Genomic DNA, 6048 nt, shown 5'->3' on the forward strand with positions numbered 1-6048 from the left:
TGCGGAGAAAAGGGAACCCTCTTACACTGTTGGTGGGAATGCAAACTAGTACAGCCACTATGGAGAACAGTGTGGAGATTCCTTAAAAACTAGAAATAGAACTGCTACGACCCAGCAATCCCACTGCTGGGCATACACACTGAGGAAACCAGAAGGGAAAGAGACACATGTACCCCAATGTTCATCGCAGCACTGTTTATAATAGCCAGGACATGGAAGCAACCTAGATGTGCATCAGCAGATGAATGTATAAGAGAGCTGTGGTACATATACACAATGGAGTATTACTCAGCCATTAAAAAAGAATACATTTGAATCAGTTCTAATGAGGTGGATGAAACTGGAGCCTATTATACAGAGTGAAGTAAGCCAGAAAGAAAAATACCAATACAGTATACTAACACATATATATGGAATTTAGAAAGATGGTAACAACAACCCTGTATGCAAGACAGCGAAAGAGACACTGATGTATAGAACAGTCTTATGGACTCTGTGGGAGAGGGAGTGGGGGATGATTTGGGAGAATAGCATTAAAACATGTATAATATCATATAGGAAATGAATCGCCAGTCCAGGTTCCATGCAGGATACAGGAAGCTTGGGGCTGGTGCACTGGGATGACCCAGAGAGATGGTATGAGGAGGGATGTGGGAGGGGGGTTCAGGACGGGGAACATGTGTACACCTGTGGCGGATGCATGTTGATGTATGGCAAAACCAATACAATATTGTAAAGTAAAAAATATAAAATAAAATAAAGAGAAAAAAACAAACAAATTATATAAATTGAATATTAAAGAAAAATATAAACAATTGGAGAATACATTTAAATGGCCAACAAATATATGATAGGATGCTGAAACTCACTTGTGAACAGAAAATGTAGGAATTGAAGTAACACTGTGCTTACTACAATATTATCTTGAAGTTGTGAAGACCACTCAAGTTCTAAAGATGCTACATCATCCTCTAATTTTTAAGAGAGTAATAAATACTGCTTAGAGGACATAACAGTTAAACCTATCATGAAACTTAGAAATAACTGCCCATTGAAATATCCACAGATAGATAAACTAAAAATGAATTTATAAGAATATTTGATTTTAGAGAAGGTAAATTTATTCTGAATCTTTATGATATGAAAATATCTAAATGAGTTTTACAGTATTAAATAAATCTCCACATATTTTAGTAGTTGCAAAGGATCCCTAAAATAGCTGATTAAGACAACCACATAAACAACATTTTAAATGACCGAATTCTCACATCGCCAGTGAACTCTTGCAAAGTGTAAAGCCTAATTCAGAAACTAGTGCTTAAATACACTTCCTGGGTTACCTGCATGAGATCTTCATTTGATTCATGTTCTGTTCTCTGATGCTTTCTCTCTTGTCCTTCAGCCATTGATTCCATCACGAAGAACAAAGAAAGTATGATAAATGCAGCATCACTGGACATTGATTGTTTCCATTAGGCAAACTTGTTCCATGCTTGTAGGAAATCCAATTCAACTCAGTCATTCAGAAAAATATTACCTTTCAAATTGTTGCAAATTTGAAAATGAATATGAATATTGTATTACATAAGGAACTCTGAATCTTGATTGTGAACAGAAAACCAAAATACTCATTGTTCACAGGATTTGTCCTGATAACAAATGAAAATTAAATCAACATTTTGGTTTTAGAGAAAATTCCAAATTGTGCTAGGGCTGATTCATGTCTGATTTGAGGCAGTATACAGAGTGGTTAAAATCAAATGGGCTGAACATTTAAATCCTGGTTACACTAGGAGCATCTTGGACAAGTTACCTGAGTCTGTTTTTGTTTAAAATTTGTAAAATAGAAGTGACGGCCCACAGGACTGTGAAGACTAATAACAAAGTTAGACATAAATTAGGACTTTTAGAAAACATAAACTGTATGGGGGCCATCTTTCCACAGAACAGTTACAGTCTCAGTGTGCAGTATGTGATTAAGGCCTATGACCTTCAGTCTGTTGCACAGAAAACTTTAAAAGTATATATGCCCAGATTGTGACTATGTTGATTGTGACAGTCACTACAGAACTGAATGCATTTGGTAAAAAATTGCAGAAAGTAGATTCAAAGGACAAACAATGCATTGTGAAATTATATAATAATACTCTGTAAAAATGGAAAAAAAAAAGTTCCTGTATTGAAATAACAGACACTCCAAAAATATCATTAAAGATGCTATTTATAATATCAGCAAGAAACCTAAATTTATAAGGAAACATACTAGATCTGTATGAACATTATAAAAAACAAGTAGAAAGACATATCCAGTTTGTGGATAAGAATTCTCAGTTCTCCAAGAAAAGATATAAAATTTTTAAAGCAAATCTCATGGACAATACTAACTAAATTTAGTTTTTCTTAGATTCGCTTATTGAATTTTAATTTTAAAATATAAATATGCAAGAGTAGATGTCACTTTGATAAGGAATAATAATGAAGGAATCCTAGGCCTATCAGGTATCAAAGTGTATTTTAAATTAAATGCAATTACATCATATGATACATGGCACAAGAATAAAGAGATCAATGGATGATGATAGAGGCCTAAATTGGATTCAACTACATGCTATCTTTTGGAATATAAAACTGGAATATCAAAGCCATGGAGAAAAATAATTATGCATGTACAAAAATGGTCATCAAAAAATAGTTAAAATATAATACGTGTATATGTATGGCTGAGTATCTTGGCTATTCAGCTGAAACTATCATAACATTGTTAATTTGTTGTACCCCAATACAAAATAAAAGATTCAAAAGAACCTAAAAAAAAAAAAAAAAGTAGTATCCACCAGGGGGCTTCCCAGGTGGTTCAATGTTAAAGAGTCCACCTGCCAATGCAGGAGACACAGAAGATTCAGGTTCAAGTTTGACCTCTGGTCTGGGAAGACCCCCTGGAGTAGGAAATGGCAATCCACTCTAGTATTCTTGTCTGGAAAATTCCATGGACAGAGGATCCTGGCTAGGTACAGTCCATGAGATTGCAAAAAGTCTGAAATGAAAAGTGCTCAGTGAACCACTGAGCACACATTCAATGCCTACTTTACTTCTTACAACAAAATAGATGATTTTAAAAGATATGAAATAACAAAAAGACAAAGAATTAAATGTTGAAAAATAAGGAACAATATTTTAGCATCATCAAAATAGGAAAATTCTAAGCAAGGTGTAAAATCCAAAGGAAATACTGATAGATTTATCTATGTAAATGTAAAAGTATTTCTACATGACCAAATATTCTGCACTGAACAAGTACATCAAAAACAAATCACAATCTGGAAATTCAATAATTCTACATACATGATAAATGGGATAATTTCTATAATATGCAATTAAGTCATAAAAATCAATATGGAAAATATCAGCAATCAAAATATGAAAAATTCACTAATAAGCAATTCATGTAAAAGGAATATAGATCAATTTAAACACCTAAATAGATACCCAAATTCAATTAACTTGAATATTTATAAATAAAGTAGATAAGTGAAACATAATTTCTTTACTCAGATATCAGATACCACAAATATAATTTCTTTACTCAGATATCAGATACTACAAACAAACTCTGATTGTTCAGAATGTATTCAAATGTATTTTTCAGAACTAGGGGAGTGTGGATTTGGTACAAGCTCATGGATAGCATTTTGGCAATAACTATGAACATCAACATTTAAATACATGTACCAAATGAATAAAAAATTCCATTTCTTAGACTGACCTAAAAATTTTCAAAAAGACTTCATTGTAGCATTATACATCATAAAAAATATGGGAAAAACTTTAAGAGGCCTGGATACCTAAATTTCAGTCTTTATAAAAGTTATGCAATATGATGAATCTAGAATGAGTTAGATCTTTATAGGTTAGTATATAAAGATCTTCAGGAGGCTAAGTAAAATTGAAAGTTCTACACAAAGACACACACACACACATATGAAAACATGCTTGCATTTTAAATATTATTTAACAAAGATATTTAAGAAAAGAATACAGTGACAACATCTGAAAGGACTGGAAGGCTGTGGTATGACATATATAAGGGCCTTATTCTGCACTATTCCATTTTGCATGGGTTCAACTTTAATATTACTTATTATATATCATACTTCAAATTTTTATTTTAAAATTAAAATATTACATTAAAATTTCATAACTAAGGCAAACAAAATTGATAAATAGATAGTTTAATATGTATATTATGATATACACAGTATGTATAATATAATAGTGGCCTTCAACATTTTAAATTGAGCAATAAGAAGAACAAAGATTAAAGACAAGACTCTGACTTAAAACAATGATAAGAAAATACAGGTAAACACAGAAACTATTTAAAAAGCAGCTTTACTCTATAAAACATATTATTTATTCATTCCATATTATTTATTGATTCCATACTGTCAATAAATTCCACCATTCTAGAGGCAGTGATGAACCACCCATCATACAGCTTACATTCTAATGGGAAGACTGTCATTGGTAGAATGAACATGCAGTTCATTCTTTAATTATATTTATCTTAATTGCTTGCAATTAAAAGAAAATTTGAATCAGATTTATGAAGATTTTTATATTGTGGAAGATTGGTCCTAATACTAAATTACTACTTTCCTGATGAATAATGCACTTATTTAATACTTAATCTGATTTTGTTTTTCTCCAGAGCTGATTCATAGCATTAGTCATCTCAGAATTCCTTAGGATTAATGGTTTTAACATGGGGGTTGTGATTGTATAAAACACAGTCAATGATTTGTCAATATGGAAGGTTGTGGCAGGTCTTACATATATGAAAATACAGGGGACAAAGAAACAGGCAGCCACAGTAATGTGGGAACCACAGGTCTGGAGGGCTTTCTGCCTCTCTTCCTGACTCGTGTTCTTCAGAGAGTGCAGGATGACTCCATAGGAGATGAGTAAAGTACTGCAGATCAGTCCTCCATTAGCCACAACTAAGATGCCAATGACACAGGTGTCAGTACAGACCAGTTTCAATAAGGGGTACCTATCACACGTAAAGTGATCAATGATATTGGGGCAACAGAATGGGAGCCCAGAAATAGTGCTAATTTGAATAATTGAGTGCAAAAAGTCTCCAACACCGGACACCACCAGAAGCGCAACACACACCCTTTGCCTCATGATCACCAAGAAATGCAAGGGCTTACAGAGGGCCACATAGCAGTCATAGGCCATTGTTAACAGAAGGAAGACCTCTGATCAACCAAAAAAGTGCTCTATGAACAGCTGGATCATGCATGATTCAAAAGATATGGTATTTTCCGCAAATAACAAGTCTGAAATTAATCTGGGCACAATAGGAGAGGAATAATCTACATCCATAATTGATAAGAAAGTAAGGAAAAAGTACATCAGAGAATTCAGTGTCCTACTGACCATCATATCAAAACAATGAACAGGTTGCCCACCACAGTCAAAATGTAGAACAGCAAGAATATAACAGAAAAGGACTTTCTGCTCCTTTGGGTTCCTTGTGAGGCCCGGGAGGTAAAATAAGTTACATTGTTCCTTGGTTCCATCTAGTCTGGACAATAGCTGACCTCACATATTAGAAGCAGCTTGCCTAGAAAACAAGGGGGACACATTTAAATTCACCATAAGTTTTCTATTTGTCCATTCAATTAAAAAATGTGCAGACAGAATTGATTTTTGTCCAGTAGTTCATAGAAATATACCCAAGTTGCAAAAGTCACAGTTCCCTTCCCTCAGTGATATCACACAAAATGAAGGATCAGAAAATTCCAGACCAACAAATAGGTGCCATGAGAAGGATATTCACATAATGCTAAATATCACAGAGTAGGAATATATTAATCAGACTAAAATCAGAGAAGGCTTCCCAGAAGAAGCAATGATTTAGCTGAATTTTAAAGAAAAAAGGAAAGTACAGGAAAAAATAGGATGGAATTCCAGGAAAATGCATATCATTTATAATGTCATAAAAGTGTAGCACTTTAGATCCACTTAGACTAACATACTCCC

At 33.5% G+C, this 6048-nt stretch overlaps 1 pseudogene; it reads right to left on the reverse strand.

Annotated features, from left to right (window-relative positions):
• Positions 1–4683: 4683 nt before the first annotated feature.
• Positions 4684–5418, reverse strand: LOC113882253 (annotated as a pseudogene).
• Positions 5419–6048: the final 630 nt, after the last annotated feature.

This window comes from Bos indicus x Bos taurus, chromosome 23 (genome assembly GCF_003369695.1).
Source record: "Bos indicus x Bos taurus breed Angus x Brahman F1 hybrid chromosome 23, Bos_hybrid_MaternalHap_v2.0, whole genome shotgun sequence".
NCBI classification, from domain to species: Eukaryota; Metazoa; Chordata; class Mammalia; order Artiodactyla; family Bovidae; genus Bos; species Bos indicus x Bos taurus.